The 19,188-nt window shown below is 40.1% G+C and overlaps 1 long non-coding RNA gene across 3 annotated transcripts in view; it reads right to left on the bottom strand.

Annotated features, from left to right (window-relative positions):
• The window catches only part of LOC128352139 (uncharacterized), a 78,157-nt gene that overhangs the window by 16,715 nt on the left and 42,254 nt on the right, over nt 1-19,188 (bottom strand). The window contains exons 4-5 of one of the 3 annotated variants that reach the window (XR_008320226.1): nt 18,908-18,984; nt 15,458-15,678 (exon numbers count right to left, since the gene is read on the bottom strand). The exons of 1 other annotated variant lie outside the window; for it this stretch is intronic. This is a non-coding gene — a long non-coding RNA (uncharacterized LOC128352139). The remainder of the gene's footprint in view (nt 1-15,457; nt 15,679-18,907; nt 18,985-19,188) is intronic. One more of the 3 variants, XR_008320228.1, reaches the window with a different exon arrangement.

The raw sequence follows: 19,188 nt of genomic DNA, 5'->3' as shown, positions 1-19,188 counted from the left end.
AGTGGCTTGATTTTAAAGGAACATACTGCATTTTTCCTCATCGCTCACCATCCCATCCCCACCACTGCCATCAGCTTGGTTTTTTTTAAAAAGGTACTTACTATAATCTACATTTCCCCTCCCCTCCACCTGCAATTATTCTTGGCAAAGCCCTTTACTTGTAAAGAAGAATCCTTGCTGGATTACCCTTTACAAGTATACCCATTCTCAAGCCCCTTGAGCCAGCTCACAAGTGAGATCTTCGAGCTGGGAGGTGGCTTGACTTGAATTCAGACTGGGCCTTGGACCAGGGGCCCCAGTTCTGTTCGAGGGTAATCCTTCAAACTGGGTCGGCTCGAAGTCGAGCAAGTTCACACATCCCTAATACCTGCAGCCACTTAATTGTCTCTGAATCAGGCATGCCTTCAGGTTGTGCCAATCTGTATGTTCTGGCATTTTCTTTTCTCTGGCTGCCAGTGACAATCTTTTAGGTGGAATCCCTTTATTGATTCTGCTTGAGTGTCTCACTTCTTGTTCCATCTCAGTCTCCCCTTCTTGATTGGATCTCTCTGGTTGTTTTTCAGTATCCCCTAATTGTAGCTTTCTATTATATAAAAGTCTATGATTACTTATTTATTTTGCTGCTGTGGTTGCTGTTTAGTCTCTTCACTTACTGGAAAATCTGGGTCACACAGACATCACATTGGCATTTGATTTTTTTGCCTCTCATCAAAATATTCATCACCATGATAGGATCAAGTATTCTGCAGTTTTTGCTGTTCAGTGAATAAAGTGTAAAGTGTGCCATCGAGTCGGTTTTGACACCTGGTAACCACAGAGCCCTGTGGTTGTCTTTCGTAGAATACAGGAGGGATTTACCATTGCCATCTCTTGTGCAGTATGAGATGATACTTTTCAGCATCTTCCTATATCGCTGCTGCCCAATATAGGTGGAAACATACCAGTGGGAATTCGAACTGGCAACCTCTGGCTTGCTAGTCAAGTCATTTCCCCCCGTTTCATTAATTGGCTTGATTCAGTGAATAACCTATGAATATTCCTTCCTCACTTCTGCAATCTATTTTTTTCTTAGTTCTTTTGGAATATATGCATATCCTTTGCATCAAAATACTCTATTATGCTTTAAGTTAGGTTTTGTCCCATCCCACAGTTCAAAGGGTGTTAGTCATTTATTTTTGGATGGAAGTCTATTCTGCAAATAAGTTGAAGTCATTACCGCTTCTCCCCAGTATTTGTTTTCCAGACCTGAGTCAAGAAGCATACTTCTAGACATTTCAGTCAAAGTTCTGTTCTTTCTTTCGGCCACTCCATTTAGCACTGGAGTATAAAGTATTGTTCTCTCATGTTTAATTCCTTGTTCTTTAAAATATTGCTCAGTATCCTTCCCAATACATTCCCCACCATTATAAGTTTGCAAAGTCTTAGGTTTTCTTCCAAACTTCTTGCTTATTCTAGCCACATATTCATTAAGTTTTGTGTAAACCTCATTTTTATCTTTAAGTAAGTGTAAGGATAGTGGGGGGAAATCATCTACGTAAGTCAGGAAATAGAATTTCTTTCCTGGTGTCTTTACTGGAATGGGCCCACAAATATCACTCTGAATCAAATCCAAAACCTCACTGGATTGACGTTCTGTGGTTGATAAATATGTGCCTCTTGTTGCTTTTGCTTTAATACATTCTGTGCATTTGAGTTTAGATTTGTATGGTTTAACTTGTAGATTTCTTGCCCATTGTTCTTTTAAGAGAAACTTGTCTATTCTTTGTTGAAAGACCTCCTTCAATCTTATCCACATCTTTATTTTTGTCTTCTATATATCATTTACAGACATAGATATGTACCCCATAGCTTGCTTGTTTGCAGAATCCCATTCTTGCTGTTTCTCTTCATTCTCTGTTGGTCTTTGTTTATCCAGAACATAAGACAGTCCAAGGGTATTCAGCAACAACTTCACGCTGAAAGATCATTTTCTGTAGTTTGTGTCATTTTCAACAGTGGGATGCCTCCCCACAGTAGACTTTCTTGACTACAAACTCTTTGTTATCTCACAACTTGTTGCTTCACAACTGGGCCCATAACCCAATGTTGCAGAGAAATTACTTATCCTCTGTATGTAATTGATCAAGAAGCCAACTTTAACTGAGAAACAAGAGTGTGATATTTATTACTAACTAAAATATAAAGGTAAAGGTAAAGTATGCCATCAAGTTGGTGTCACCTCTTGGTGACCACAGAGCCCTGTGGTTGTTTTTGGTAGAATGCAGGAGGGGTTTACCACTGTCATCTCCTGCTCAGATTAAGATGAAGCCTTTCAGCATCTTCCTATATCGCTGCTGCCCGATACAGGTGTTTCCCATAGTTTCGGAAACATACCAGCGGGGATTTGAACTGGCAACCTCTGGCTTGGTAGTCAAGTCATTTCCCCACTGCACCATTAGGTGGCTGTAACTAAAATATAGACTAAGGGAAAAACAACAACAAACTAATAATCTCTTATGCAAGTGAGAACCTTTCAGTTTGAATTCAAGGCAGCAAGTGAGGAGCAGACAAACAAACTGCGGCTCCACCCTCAAACCAGTACACATAGAGAAGAATGCCCCATACAAAGAACTGGGACAATGTCCATAGCAAATCCCAACAAGTGCAGTGCAAAAAAAGATGGAAAAGGAACATTCCTATGGTGCAAAAGACAAAGTGGCAACTTGTTCAGCATAGTGCCTTCCTTCAGAAGGTCTGATATGTCCTTGTCCCAGTGCAAGACTGCACTGATAACTATAAATTGCTGACTTCAAAGTCAACATTACTGTACTAGTCACATGGCAAATGCACACAGGAAGGGCAAGATTTCCTCCACCATGCCAATCCTTTAAGTTGTAAAGGAGGAACTGCCCTCCCTGCATGCTTTGGAGGGGATTTGGGTTCCAAAGAAGTATGCCCCAGGGTATGTATTCTTTCTTCCCTCACAGTCTTTCAGCAGCAAAGAAGTCACTCACTCTTACTGCTGAAAGGATCCTTGGAGAGGAAATTTGGGCTCCATGGACACACTGCAATTCCAGCAGTGATGTAAGGGAGATCCTCTTCCCCATTTTTGCCGTCCCAGGCAGCAAAAACAGGTTTATGAATCCTCTGGTGTGCCCCAATACATGACTGGAGAATGGTCCTGAGTGGGTGAGACACACATTGTGTAGGCCAACCTACCAAATAGCCTTTAATAAGTTAATCTTGTTTCACAGGTCAATGACACTTTGAATGCATGGAGTCCTGGAGTGCATCCTGGGGACACAATCCCAAACTCCCTGCCATGCATTTCCACTTGAGTATTTTGCACACAGAGTGGGAAAACCTACCAGGATTTCCAACAGCTCAAGCCACTTTCAAGTCCCATTATATAATTAGTTATTCATCTTTGTATGCTAACTAATGTATTTCTTTATTTACATTTTCTGCTCTAATTAAAACAATTCATTTCGTGAAAGAATGAGGGAAAACAAGGAATCCTGAAGGCATACAGAAAATAGAGCTCTAAGCTTCATTTCAAAACAATTAGCACAACTCTGCCAGAATTGTTGTGTTTTCTGCAAGCCACCACTGAGATAAGTGTTTCAATAATGTACTTTCCCCTGAAATTAGAAGGGGAATGCAAGAAAGCATGGTAGTAGCTCCCATTGGCAATAAAGGGAATTTAGGGGTTTGCACAGCTTACAATACACCCTGTTTAAACTCTGTTTATCAGTTAATGGTTATTCTTATAGGCACTCAGTGGAAGAACATGTACTAAGCATATACTAAATTAGCATCCCTATACCTCATTTTGGAGAGTAATTTTAGAAATCCTTCTTTGTTTTGTGCCCAGATTATGTTCTTTCAAGTCTTTTTCAACTACAGTGCTTTTGGCGTGGGGCAACAACCTGGGAAAAACGAGAGAATAGCTCTTCTTTGGGTGAACAGGAAAATAAGCATAATTGAATGTACTTGTTACAGTCGTAACAAGTGTTGGAAGTACATTAAGGCTATTGTTGATGTTTTCCTGAAAGAACAGAAAGAAATGGTGTATTAGGTTCTGGAAGTTATTCTGGAAGGAAATAAGCTAGGATATAGTTCTAAATGTCTTAGGACTAATCCATACAAAACGGCAAAGCATGTCTCCACAAGTGCTTTGTATGATTCTCCTGCAATGATTATGAAATCATTCACACAATCAAAAACTGAGGCTATTCACACAACTGTGCAGGCGGGCAGTTGGCTGGGAATGGGGAAGGCAGTGTTCAGCCTACCTCTCCTCACTCCTGTACCCCTGCTAACTTGGCAAAGAGGCACCTTTGAACGTGGTAATTCTCTTTATTTAACAGGGGGAGAGTAACTGGCCCTATATACCCCCAGCACAGTACCTCCAGTGACTGTTGCTGGTGTGTGTCCTATGTTTCTTTTTAGATTGTGAGGCCTTTGGGGACAGGGATCCATCTTATTTATTTATTATATCTCTGTGTAAACCATCCTGAGCCATTTTTGGAAGGGCGGTATAGAAATCGAATTATTATTATTTCTTGTTTACACAGTCAGACAGGTGTTATTGACTGGTTTGTTTTATCCAGACATCGAGTCCTTCCCAAGGACCTGGGATGGCTGAATTTTATTGTCAGTTATAGATATCGTCGCAGAATATAGGCTGCTCCCAGTAAAGTTGCTTTTTGTAATTGGCTGATGGTGATTTCTGTGGCCCCTATGGTGTTGAGGTGCTCTTCAAGGTCTTTTGGAACTGCACCCAGGGCGCCAATGACCACTGGGATTATTTTGGTCTTTTTCTGCCACAGCCTTTCAATTTCAATTTGTAGATCTTTGTATTTGGTGATTTTTTCTATTTCTTTTTCTTCTATTCTGCTATCCCCTGGTATTGCTATGTCGATTATTTTCACTTGTTTTTCTTTCTTCTCGACTACAGTGATATCTGGTGTATTGTGTGGCAGATGTTTGTCTGTTTGTAGTCGGAAGTCCCATAATATTTTTACATCTTCATTTTCTTCAACTTTTTCAATTTTATGGTCCCACCAATTTTTGGCTACAGGTAGCTTGTATTTTTTGCAGATGTTCCAGTGTATCATCCCTGCTACCTTGTCATGCCTTTGTAGTCAGTCTGTGCGATCTTTTTACAACAGCTGATTAGGTGGTCCACGGTTTCATCTGCTTCATTACAAAGGCGGCACTTGCTGTTTGTGGTTGACTTTTCTACTTTTGCTCTTATTGCATTTGTTCTTAGTGCCTGTTCTTGTGCAGCCAGTATTAAACCCTCTGTTTCTTTCTTCAAGTAGCCATTCTTAAGCCATTGCCAGGTCTTGGTGATGTCTGATTTTCCACTTATATTGTGCAAATATTGACCATGCAGGGGCTTATTTTTCCATTTTTCTGCTCGGTTCTTGACTTGTTCTTTCTTGTAGGCCTGCTTTCTTTCATTGGTGTTGAATAGTTTCGCGTTATTGACTATTTGAAGTGCATCTTCTTCACTGTCCCTTATATATTCTTCAAGGCCTCTTTTCTCCTCCTCTACTGTTTGACGGACTTGCAGCATTCCTCTTCCACCTGAGCTGCGAGGGAGGTAGAGCCTATCTACATCACTGCGGGGGTGCAGAGCATGATTGATGGTCATGATTTTCCTGGTCTTACGATCCAGTGTCTCTAGCTCAGCCTGGGTCCAGTCTATTATTCCTGCAGTGTATCTGATAACAGGTATAGCCCAGCTGTTTATGTCTTGTATGGTGTTCCCGCCATTGAGTTTGGACTTGAGGATTTTTCTAACTCTCCTGATGTATTCACTTCCAATTTTTCTTTTAACTTCAGTGTGTGCGATGTTATCAGCCTGGAGAATGCCCAAGTATTTGTAATATTCTTTCTCTTCCAGGTTCTTGATCTTGCTTCCATTGGGCAGTTCTATTCTCCTCCCCCCCTTATTTTCCCTCTGTTCATTATTAATGCAGCACACTTGTCTAGTCCAAACTCCACTGCTATATCGCTACTGAATATATGGACAGTGCTTAGCAGTGATTCGATTTCTGACTGGGACTTTCCATACAACTTCAGATCGTCCACGTACAGCAGATGGTTGATTTGACTTGATGTTTTAGATATTTGGTATCCGAGGCCTGTTTTGTTGAGTATTTGTGAAAGTGGGGTCATGGCGATTACAAACAACAGAGGGGATAGTGAGTCCCCTTGGAAAATGCCTCTTCTAATGCTAACCTGTCCAAGTGTCTCGCCATTGATTGTTAACTGTGTACTCCACATGCTCATTGCTTTTTTTATAAATATCTGAATGTTTTTGCTGACACCAGCTGTTTCTAAACATTTTAGTATCCATGTGTGAGGCAATGAATCGAAGGCTTTCTTGTAGTCAGTCCATGCAACACTTAGATAGGGTTTTCTTCTCTTGCAATTTTCTAAAATCATTTTGTCAATCAGCAGCTGGTCTTTTGTGCCTCTGGTGTTTGGGCAATTTCCTTTCTGTTCAACTGGAAGCTGTTTGTTAGTTAATAAGTGTTGTATGACTTCATCTGCTATTATTCCAGTTAATAATTTGAACATGGTTGGAAGGCAGGTTATCGGTCTATAATTACTTGGAACTGCACCTTTTGCTGGGTCTTTCATGATGAGATGAGTTTTCCCAGTTGTTAGCCATTGTTCAATATCACCTCCTTTCAAAATGTGATTGAACTGTTTTGATAGTTGTTTATGAAGGCTTGTTAGGTGTTTAAGCCAAAAGCCATGCAGTTCATCGTCCCCTGGTGCAGTCCAGTTTTTAATTTTCTTTGCTCTTTCACTTATTAATTCTGGTGTTATTATTAGATCTTGCATTTGTTGGTTACATTTTTTGACCTCTTTCATCCAGCCTGCTTTTTTATTATAATCTATTGGATTGTCCCATATTTCCCCCCAGAATTGCACTGTTTCTTCTTTATTTAGTGTTTCTACAGTTCTTGCAGTTTCTCCTTCTATGGTTTGGTAGAAACGTCTCTGATTCGACTGGAATTGGAGATTCTGCCTGTGTTGTGTAATTCTGGCTTCATACCTGCTAATCTTCTTTGACACTGCTGTTATTTGCTGCTTTATTATTTCCAGGACACGTCTAATTTTCCTTGAATCTAGGTGGTATTTTTGGATCAGATACTGTTTGGATCAGATACATTCTTCAGCTTCTTGTCTTTCATATCTTTCAATTTACTAGCATCTGATCTAAGCCTGGAGATTTTATTTTCTAATCGAATCTTCCATTTAGGTGATGTACTGCTTTCTTTTTTTACAGGTCTACTGATCTTATATCTGAGCTCTTGTGTTGTTATTGTTGCTGCACTGTACATTAGTTGGTTTGTTTCTTGCAAATTATTGGTTGTTATCTCTGCAAGTGCAGCATTGACATCTTTTAATGCCTGAGCAAGTTGTTTTTTGGCAACTGTTTTTAGAGCTGGAAGTCGAACCCTGGTGGTTGTTTGGTTCATGTGCTCAGTTATTTTTTGCTTTAGTTCTTGTTGCTTTTCTGTTAAATGGCATTTGGGTTTTTGAGGTGAAGGCAAAGGGGCAGTTGCCTGGTTTTGATTTTGAAACAGTTCAGTAACAGTGGCATCCTCGATTTCCAACACCTCCTCCACCTGCGCCTGAGCAACTTCTTCAATTGGTGGTAATTCTTCTTCCATATCTTGAGCCTTTGTTGCTCTTTGCAGTTCTTCCAGCTCAACTCCTGTGAATACTTTATTTCTTAGTATGTATCTTCTCTGGTCTGCTAGGCTTTGTTCTGTTATTTCTGTATCTGGATGCTTCTCTTTCCAAATTCGGTACATTCTTTTTAAATAACCTCTTCTAGTTGGACTAGACTTGTAATAGCAGATCATTATTTCCTTGTTGGCATTTTTCGTATATGTTTTTCGGTTAAGCGATGTTTCTTCTAGTAACTTTGCTGTCTTCAGCCCTGGTTGCTCAACTGAAGATCCTGAGTCCTGTAGCCCACGCCACCAGATGTCCAGGGACTATACCACCTGGCACGGTCCTTGTTGACCCAGGCGACGACCGATCCGGTATAGATTTATTAAAGTTACGTCTCACCATATTGTTGATGGGAGAGGCACTCTTTGTTTGCCTCCTCTGGTGAGACCTGTCCAGTATGGTTGGACCTCTGGCATAGCTCTCACCTTCCTCAGAGCACACAAGCCCCACAACCACGCCAAGGTATTAATAATAATAATAATAATAATAATAATAATAATATCTGTTTGGCCTGGCCTTCCAGGGTTTTTTAATTGTTGCAAACTGTTTTATCTGTGTTAAATGTTCGGCCTGGTTCTCCAGGTTTTTTAAAACTGTTTTAATGTTTTAACTGTTAATTAGTTTTATGCTGTTTTATCGTTTTGATTTTAATGGTTAATTGATTTTAATTGTTTTTAATTTTTTATGTAAACTGCCCTGAGCCATTTTTGGAAGGGCGGTTTATAAATCAAATGAATGAATATATCCATGGGATACAGATGTATGGAAAATGTCTTCGTGCAGAAAAAGGAAGCCTTCCCTCAGGGGACCAGTAGAGTTACCTGCAAATTTTGGAAAAACAAGGATTTGGCAGCTGATTACTTGAGAACTGCATGGAGGACTGTCTGGAATTTTCAGTGACTTCCAGGTAGTCCCCTCTTATAATATTGACCTTCCCTGCACATGTGCAGAGGATTCAGATGCATCGCATTGTGCAAGTGGCTTTTGTTTAATGTGTGTCATGATCCTGGATCCAGGGCCACCCCAGTTGGAGGATGGGCAGACAGTTGCAGGGGATGAGATAGGGTGAGAAGACCCTACAACCCAGACCTGGGCAATGCTGTGCCACCAGAACTCTCCACACCAGGAGAACCAGGGAAACCAGAACCAACATGCTCATCACAACCTGAGGTTATGGCTCTGCCTTCATCTTCTGACTTGGAGCAGTCTCTAGAGGTCTAGCCATTCCAGGTAGAGGTCCCCAAAGCCACTAAAACCAGCATTTAGAAAATAGGGCATGGGCCCTTTAAGTAATAGAGCTTGCGCCAAGGAAGGGTTGGAGTTGAACTACTTTATTTTTATTATTTATATTTGATTTTTATACTGCCCTTCCAAAAATGGCTCAGGGTGGTTTACACAGAGAAATAACAAATAAAATAAGATGGATCTCTATCCCCAAAGGGCTCACCACCCCGGCATGCATATGGGTTGAGGTGCTCTTACCCCTGGACTTTGGGGCTGAAGTCCAGGGCCTCCACACCCCCTGGTGGCCCCCAAATCCTCTTTACTGTCCTGGGTGATGTGTTTTGTGCCCTCAAGAACCTACTTTTTTTTTTTTTTAATGATGCTTAACCTGCAGCCGGGGTCAAAAGGCCTTGAGGTCCAGGCTCCAAAATTACCTAGGTGCACCTCTTTGTGTGGGCACGCAATTGGCAAAGTTTCATTTTCACATTGATCCTTTGTGAGGAGGCAAGTAGGAGCCTCCCTCCCTGCCTGCCCTCCTCATCACCCAGGTAATAGGCTGTGTGCATGACCTTACAGTGTATTCCGTGGAAAAGCAGTGATTCAAATGTGTGTTCATGGTTTGTGTTTTGGGTATCTGTACACAAGTAAAAAAGTATTGGCAAAGTGGCCTTCAGATGGACTTTAGGGCCAATGGTCATGGTTGAAACCATTGACAGTGGCAACACTTTTCTGGGCACATCTTAAATCCCTATTCTGACTACTTCATTCTAAAATCATGAAAAAGCACAGATACCAAATGAGAGCTGCAATCTGCCATTGGTTTTGTACGAGCAACTATGTGCAGGATTGTAGCATAAAGAACTCACATTCTCAAATTTACACTTAATCATTTAATGGACATTAACAAAATAGCACCAATTAAAGTCATGGTCATTCTTCATTTAATTAATTAATTCTTCATTTTAAGCTGTATTTTCTGTGATGTTTGCTCCAGATTAGTCCCATATACTTCAGCTGGGCTACTTTCGTATGGCTATTAAGTGATCACAGCCTGTGTCTTCCATATAATTGCTCAGTTTTCAGTAGGCACAAGTTCAGACAGAAATGACCATATAATTTCTGAAATTAAATGTGCCATCACCTCCCTGCCTTATAGAAACAGTACATTACACTGATACATGTGATACTGATGCAAACTGTTAGTTATCTTGCCAGAATTTCAGTTCTCTCTTCTTGAGAGAATTATACAGTGTCTGACTTTGGAAATGTGTTCTCTCCCTCCTTTTTTTCTTTCAAAATTTTAGATGTCAAATATTATTACACTGCTTTGATGCATGTGTCACATTTTATAGCTATATAGTGTAGTCCAGAGCACTGTGTGTGAAGTAATGGAGTAGGAATGTTGAAATTCAAATAATCTCTTATTTTCAGATCAGATACCCTCTATCTACCAAGGCAGGGTGTGTTATTAGATTAAATGTATTGTAGCAGAAACACTTTGGTATATAGAGTATTCACAGAACAATGACTACAGCAATTCACTCTCTTTGAGTCATTGTTGAATGGCCATAACTGTAAATGGACCCAAGAAAATGTGTCCTCCCCATTCACAGAAGACAAAGCAGGGACTCTAAACTCCAGAGCATGAAAGAAAAATACTATATACATGTTAGAAATTTACCCAATAGCCCTTACAGTAGTTACTATTTCTCACTGCAGTTCAGTGTGGACTTGGTGGCAGCTCTTTACAATAAACCTACTGGCCTTATCTGATGTTTCAAGTTACCAAATCATTAGCCAAAATCTGTTAAGGACATATGTAATTTCAAAGTGTGTGCATTGATAAATTCATGTTATACCTGCTCATGTGTATTAACTGTGCTTTTAATTCTCAAAGCTGTCAAGATGGGCATGTTGGCTTTCTCACACAAGCTTAAATATTGTGTGCATATTTTGAGTTTTGACCCATCACTCTGTCAAAATGGCTTCTAAGAATTCACCATTTGGTGAATGGAGCCAAAATTAGACATTACAGCATATAGATGTTGCTTCACCTCATCTCTCCCCCATAATATATGTTATGTTCTCCGCTTCACTGGCTGCCGCTTGTAGTAGGCAAATAAACTTGCAATGCAATGGCATTGTGTTATGTGTAATGCCTTATCTTGAGGAAAGGTGAGGAGGAGTAAATGCAGGGCTTTTGTTTTCAGGATCAGCCTTGCAGGTGATGTAAAATCTAGCTCCAACCAGAGATCTATCAATGAGTGAGATCTTAACAAGCCTAGTTGTGTTTTTGTACTGTGGGGAGGGGTGCTGGCTGACAGTCCAAGTGAACAGGGGCTGAAGCAGCAAGGTAGATAGCTGGAGCGCAAGTGGAGAAAGACTCAATTCGAATCCGACGGGTTGCAACCTAGAGTACATTTGAAGATCTATGCTCAGGCAATATGTGCGGCAAATAAGAGATTCCTTTCTGCTCATATTGCATCCACAAGTTCATGTCTGGCAAAGTTGTTCAGGGTTGTGAGAGGGCTAGTATGTGCCCCTCCTCCTTTGAATCAGAATCTGGGACCATTGATTACCTGCTGTGATGTGTTTAATGAATTCTTTGTGAGGAAAATCTCTCGTATTCGGGCCGACTTAGACTCAGTCTCCACAATTACTTCAGTATCTGATGTGGAGGTGTCCAGCGACTCCTCTTGTGTGGTTAGGTTGGATCAGTTCCAGTTTGTGACTCCTGAGGATGTGGACAAGCTGCTTGGAGCAGTGCAGCCTACCACCTGTTCTTTTGACCCTTGCTCAACATGGCTTATATTATCTGGCAGGGGAGTTGTTTTATAAGTCCTGGTAGAGATCATAAATGCTTTTCTGAGAGAGGGCAGGGATGCCTCCTTGTCTTAAGGAGGCAATTATTAGACCACTTCTGAAGAAGCTTACCTTGGATCCCTCGGAGTTGAGTAACTACAGGCCTGTCTCCAACTTCTGTGGCTGGGCAAGGTAATTGAGAGGGTGGTGGACTCCCAGCTCCAGACAGTCTTTGAGGAAACTGATTATCTAGACTCATTTCAGACTGGCTTTCAGGTAGGCTATGGGGTGCAGACTACCTTGGTCAGCTTGATGTATGATCTCAAATTAGAAGTTGACAGAGGAAGTGTGACTCGGTTGGTCCTTTTGGACCTCTCAGCGGTTTTCAATATTATCAACCATAGTATCCTTCTGGAGCGTCAGAGGGGGTTGGGAGTTGGGGCCACTGTTTTGCAGTGGTTCCACTCCTACCTCTCAGGCAGGTTCCAGATGGTGTCCCTTGGAGACTGTTGTTCTTCAAAATCAGAACTTTTGTATGGTGTCCCTTGGGGTTCTGTATTGTCTTTCTGTATTGTTGTTTAACATCTACATGAAACTGCTGGGAGAGATCATCAGGAGATTTGGTGCAGGGTGCTATGAGTATGCTGATGACACCCAAATCCATGTCAACCTTATGAAAGAAAGCATAACATCTCTAAATGCCTTCCTGGAAGCAGTGATGGGCTAGATGAGGGATAACAAACTAAGACTGAATCTAGATATTACAGAGGTACTTATTGTGCGGGGTCGAAACTCGAGAGATGTGTTTGATCTGCCTGTTCTGGATGGGGTCACACTTCCCCAAACGGAGTGCAGTCTGGGGGTGCTTCTGGATCTGAGCCTCTCCTGGTGTCCCAGGTTGAGGCAGTGGCCAGAGGTGCCTTCTATCAGCTTCGGCTGATACGCCAGCTGCATCCGTTTCTTGAGACAGACGACCTCAAAACAGTGGTACATATGCTGGTAACCTCCAGACTGGATTACTGCAATGCGCTCTATGTGGGGCTGCCCTTGTGTGTAATCCAGAAATGACAATTGGTACAGAATGTGGCAGCCTGATTGGTCTCTAGGTCATCTCAGAGAGACCACATTACTCCTGTATTGAAAGAGCTACACTGGCTGCCAATACTGTAAGTTTCTGGGCAAAATACAAGGTGCTGGTTATAACCTACAAAGCCCTAAATGGCTTGGGCCCTGGGTATTTAAGAGAACATATTCTACGTCATGAACCCCACCGCCCATTGAGATCATCAGGAGAGGTCCATCTGCAGTTGCCACCGGCTCGTCTGGTGGCTACTCGGGGATAGGCCTTCTCAGCTGCTGCCCCAAAGCTTTGGAAAGTGCTCCCTGCTGAAATGAGAGCCTCCCCATCTCTGACAATTTTAAAAAAAAATCTTTAAAGACACATCTGTTGACCCAGGCTTTTAATTAAATACCATTTTAACCTTGTTTTAAGGTTTTTAATTGATGTAATGTTTTAACTTTTTTGCTGTAATTTATTTTAACCATTGTTTTAATTTCTCTGTTGTCATTTATTTGTTTTAACTAATGTTTTAACTTTTCTGTTTTTGGTTGTAAGCTGCTCAGAGACATAAGTTTTGGGTGGTATAAAATATGTTAAATAAAATGATAAATAAAAATAAAATAAAACCAGAAACAGTGCACAGTCCAAACTAGCCAGGAATTGAGTTCTAGAACAGATATTTTATTTTTTTTACATGTGTATCCTGTTCTTCCTCTAAGGAGTCCCGAGAATACGTATGTATCCTCTCAACAACCCTGTGAGGTAGGTTAGACTGAGAGATAAGTGACTGGCCCAGAGTCACTCAGTGAGCTTCATATAGAAATATTGGGCATTTCTAGGGGTATCCGTTAAGCAGCATGAGAACTGAGCCATGGAGCTCTTTAAAATTGTTGCAGAAGAACCTGGAGTACAACAACCCTGGGAAAATAAATCTGCACTACGCACAATGCTGCCTTTGCTCTGAGTGGTGTTGCATACATCTGTCCAATTTCTATCATTGTTACTATCTGTACTTTTAAAGGTCTGTATATTGTAATTTAATTTCTTTGAACCTCCTTTGAATGCTTTTGGAGAAAAATGATTAATACTTTTATAAATAGACAAATGTCTCAGCAAAGACCTCTGAATATAAATTTCTCTCTGTGTGTGTGTGTATAAATTTAAAAGTGAGTTCATGAAGATTCTGGGGAGTTAAAAACATTTTCATGACTGGGATTGTGATTTGATACGTTTCTGAATTCCTTCTTTGAGCAGTAGGTGGCAGCATTAATCAAGACATCAATGTTTTATTTTTCAGTTAACTTTCAAAGAGAAACTTACAGGAATCTGTTATACACTCTATGGACTTTCACAAGTACTCCAATACAAATGTCAAGGACACAAGATTCCGGTTTATGGTCATTGTATACATGTAATTATTTACATGTTTATTAGGTGTGTCAATAAAATGAACATGCAAGTATGTTCATTTGTACACAGGTAATTATTTATCAGGCATGTCAGTGAAGTTTCTATGTACACTTGGATGTTTTTATGAGAATGAAAAAATGTTATTTACTGGTATGTATTTGAATATGTGGTGCTTGTTTAACTTACGAGTAGCCTTTTTCTCAATTTATTTTGCTTTTGGACATATGTCATTAATTTTTATGATGCAAGTTTGAGATTCCAGACCCATTATTAGATACAAGATAGAAAATTACAAACCATGCACATGGAATAATCTGATTAATTTGTTTGGCAAAGATTGTTATTGATGAGACCCAGCCCTTTCAAAGACCAATGTAGCGTGTGTGTGTGTGTGTGTGTGTGTGTGTGTGTGTGAGAGAGAGAGAGAGAGAGAGAGAGAGGAAGAATTCTCTCATATCCATGTGATGGATGAAAACAATTCAGAACTTTGCTAATTAGAAAGTTAACTGCAGAATTTCTTTGCTTAAAGGGTAAGCAAGAAAGACACCACAAATAAATTGGTTCTGTAATTGAAATCTACAAAAGCAAGATGGTCCAAAAGCTCAGGTTTATTAAGATTAAATCATTGTTTGATCTTGTGTAATAGTTTCCAAGAATAGCAACATAGGCACCAGTGAGAGAGTCAGAGAGCACTCTTTGGAGATAAGAAAATACAGGAACACCACAGCTGTTCTTGGACTGTCAGCAATGAGAAATGTATAGCTAATTCTGAGGTCCACACCCATTCACTTATACATAGCCCAAATTTAAAAGTCTAATCTGTCTGAAAGTGTGTTCATCACTATCTCTATGGACTGTACATTTTGGAAAGTCAACTTGGCAAAGAGGCACCTTTTAACGTGGTGATTCTCTTTTATTTAGCAGGGGGAGAGTAACTGGCCCTATTCACCCCCAGCACAGTACCTCCAGTGACTGTTGCTGGTGTCTATCTTATGTTTCTTTTTAGACTGTGGGCCCTTTGGGGACAGGGATCTTTCTTTCTTTCTTTATCTGTGTAAACTGCCCTGAGCTATTGTTGGAGGGGTGGTATAGAAATCAATCAATCAAACAAACAAACAAACAAACAGATATATATCTATTCAATTGCTCTTCCTTGCAAACACACAGTTAATTCTAAATACATTTTCCAGAATCTGAACCAATAATAGCCCACACCTGTTCAGGAATAATGATGGCAGGGTGCTGTGTTTCCAGTGAAGCACCAGTAAAGCTGATTTCCTTTTATCAAACTTCTGGTGTACTGCCCATAAAGGAATGAAATAAAAAGGAAAGACTTGGATGATCCAGATGATAATCTATGCTAACTGGACAAAAAGCACCATTGATGTGGTAGTATCAGGGGAGAGCAACTGTCCTCCAGTGGATATTTCTGGGGTCTTTAAAAAAAAAGAGAGAGAGAAAAGATTGGAGCCCCTATATATTATTGTACATGAAGCAACTCATTTGGGTTTCCTCACATCCAGCACATATGAAGTGACCCTCCATAAAACATGATGAGCATCTTGATCCCATAAACCAGTTCTAACAGCACTGACAGAAAGAGTAACCTTTAACCAAGTCAAGTCCTTGCTAGTCTGGCTATGTCCTACTTATTCAGACAAACCATGCCCAGTGTAATGCTTCTTGCCCATTTCATCTGTGTTACTGCTATTTATGAAGCTGGGCTTCTCTTAAAAGTGCTCATGTGTTATGTATAGTTAGCCTCCAGAATTGCTGGTTATCAATTTGTTATGCATGCTTCTCAAACCATTTAATATTATATCATGCATTTACTATTCTCTGCTTGTGTATCCTATTTCGCCCATCACCCCTTTGCTCTGAAAACAAACCGTTTATGAGTGAAATTTGTGTTTTTATGACTTATTTTATAGTTAATCTTTGTGACATTTTTTCTTGCACTAGAGAATAAAAAACTGCTTCGAAATGTTTGTTTGGATCACATGTGAAACTGTGTGAAAAGCAAGCTTACTAAAAGTAATAAAATTCTAAATTTTTAGAGCTCTGTACTTCTCAAAATGTAGTTGATGATTAAGGCAATATTCCATTCAAGACAGTTTGTCCAAATAATGGCATTAATAAAAGTCATTGCAACGTGGATAGCTTTCATAATTTTAACTCATCTTCTTGCTCAGTCATAATGAAACTACCATGGTGTACATTTTTCTGAAAGTTGTTGCTGCTAATTCCAAATGCTAGGTGGCACTGTTTCCATGAGTTTCACTTAGGGTGGTATGTTGCAGGACATTAAATACAATCCTCTATATTGGATTTTATGAAATAATGATTTTTCAGTGTCCTACTATTCAATTCCCCCCACCCCCGAATGCAAAAGCAGTTGTTCAGATTCTCAAATCCTTTCAGTTATCCAATGTGAGACAAAATTAGCAAGATCTGAGCCTACTGCTACCATTACTACTATTACTATTATATACTTTATCATAAACTTTTATTATACTGGCATTTAAACAATCCCTAAAAAGTGGTATTGTGGGAGGAGAGAATAATGGAAAGGTCCTTTTAAAAATGTGAATGGAAACCTAGCACATAGTGTGTTCTCAAAGAATCTGACATTATAATAACTATGTTTGTCAAAAAAGAAAAAGGGATCTATGCTATAAAATTGTTAATCTATGACTTTGTGGTGGGAGTGGTATTCTGTGAGTATGAAGATCAATTATGTGCCCAGCCCAGTTATTGAGGTCTCTCATTCTATTAATCTGGAGAGACATGAGTAATAACTTCTGTCAAACAAGGCTTAAGGTACTAAAATACCCTCCAAAAAATACTGATCAAAATCAGCAGGTTTTCAATAGAAGGAAAATTGTATCATCCAATTGCAGAGGGAATTGAATCTTTCCAGTTCTGTTAATATAATTAAGATGCAGCTTTTGTTTCAGCATTCTAACATTATAAGCCCTGAATATTCTCTTGGTGATAAGATTTAAATAGTCTGCCCAATCTGCCTCAAAGTTTGCAGGCATCGAGTAGGGGACACCACCCCATTCAGATCTGGTGCAGAACATGGCTAAGATGCAACAGTTTAAAAAATTGACCCTTATACTCTAGGAGATTAGCATGCTTTAGCAGGCACTTGTTACTGTGCTGCTCTAAGAGGCAAGGCTCTTCCGGAAAGAAGATTATTGGTACTTCTGATGAAGCCTATCTCGAAACTGACCTTTACCTAGGAAGTCTGTCAAGTTTCTCATTCAGGACTATTTCCTTTCACCTATGAGGATTTACTTCAAGCAATTTGGCACTACGAGCATTACATCAGCTTCGGTCAAGAACAATATCTTTTCGTTTCTGGAGCTTTTCATTAGCCCACATCGTCTGTATTTACATTATCTCTGTATTGTTGATGCCTTTTGCGGTTTGTGGATCAGATTATACTTGGAGTATTTTTTTTACCCTTTACATGTGTATACTGCATTTTTCACATTTCGACCTGTCCAAGGTTGTTCATGGGTTTTATTTTGTATTCATTGACTTGTTATCTGTGATTCCCTGTTCTTTATCTTTGCTCTTGTAGTGGGGAGGGCCTTTTTCTGCAGGAAGCAGAACCCATAGGGCTGCAGATTCACACAGGGACAACAGAGAAACACATGAAGACATCTGGGAAATGTACTTCCTCCCAATACTATTTCCACAGCTGTGGGGGAGTGGTGTATGAACTTGTGAGGCAAGGAGGTGGCAAGGGGTTGTGGAAGAAAACTCAAGCTAGGGTGAATGCTTATGAGGAAGCACAAGGTGGTGGCAAGGTAACGGGAACCTATGAGCTATATGAGGCAATGGGGGCAGGGTGACAAATGGACTTGTGAAGGCACATATTGCAGCAATGTGGTGGCTATTGGACTTACTGGGGAATGCGAGGCAGAAGTGAGATGACCAGGACCTTGCAGTGGCATATAAGGTGGTGGCAGAATGCCTTTGATCACAGAGGTTTTTACATCAGAGGCATACTGCTTAAGAATGGGGAGATTCAATTTAAACCAGCATGGGTAAGCTCTTTCTTCCCCATAGTGACGAATTAGATTTCCCTTTTTAAAACGCCTGGAAATTCAGTAATGCACCTTCAGTTTAAGGTGAGAATTAAGACACTTTACATTTTCACTTGTGCTCTAAAAAGAATGGAAATTTCAAGTCAAGGTGCCCATCTCAACTTCCACACCATATAAACTGTAAAGACTTTGTGCAGTCTGGTATATGATGACGGCTTTAGAAAGGAGGCTCCATGCACCCACACTTTGCCTTGGTCTTTCAGTTGGACATTGGGCTGGGGAGGGATGCATCCAGGCAGACATTTAACATGTGTAGCTTCCCTAATCACTTCCTAGAGATGCCCTGATGAATCTCTGCCTGATACATCTCTGATCAAGGCAAAGTATAGGTGCATGGGGCCTCATTTCTAAAGCCATCATCATATACCAGTCTGTACAAAGTCTTTGTAGCTTATATCTTATTTATTTAACATATATGGCACGGAAATTAAGATGGGCAACTCAGCTTGCAATTTCCATTCTTTTAAACTGAAGGTTTTTGGATTACTGATTTTAAACAACAAGACAAATGCTGAAGAGCACTATAAAAATTGCTGATAATGCATACCTTGACAGTGTTGTGAGCCATGAAGCAAAGGCACATTAAGACACAACACAAATTTTCTTAATGCAATAATGTAGGCACTGTAAAAACAAAAGAGGGACTACTGTAATGTTTTCATTGAATAATTGATAGGATATGCCACATAACTATTTTAGAAATTATTTATTTAAATAAGTTAATAAATTTGTTCCTGTCTCCTCCTGCCCTTCCTAGCTTGTCAGTGTTCTCCACATACCTTTGATATATGTTCCATTGATACTTTTAAAACAGATTTTCTAGGGAAA

The sequence above is a fragment of the Hemicordylus capensis genome, chromosome 3, assembly GCF_027244095.1.
Source record: "Hemicordylus capensis ecotype Gifberg chromosome 3, rHemCap1.1.pri, whole genome shotgun sequence".
Classification (NCBI taxonomy): domain Eukaryota; kingdom Metazoa; phylum Chordata; class Lepidosauria; order Squamata; family Cordylidae; genus Hemicordylus; species Hemicordylus capensis.
Note: the sequence above shows the minus strand (reverse complement) of the source record. Positions and strands in the feature narration are given on the sequence as shown.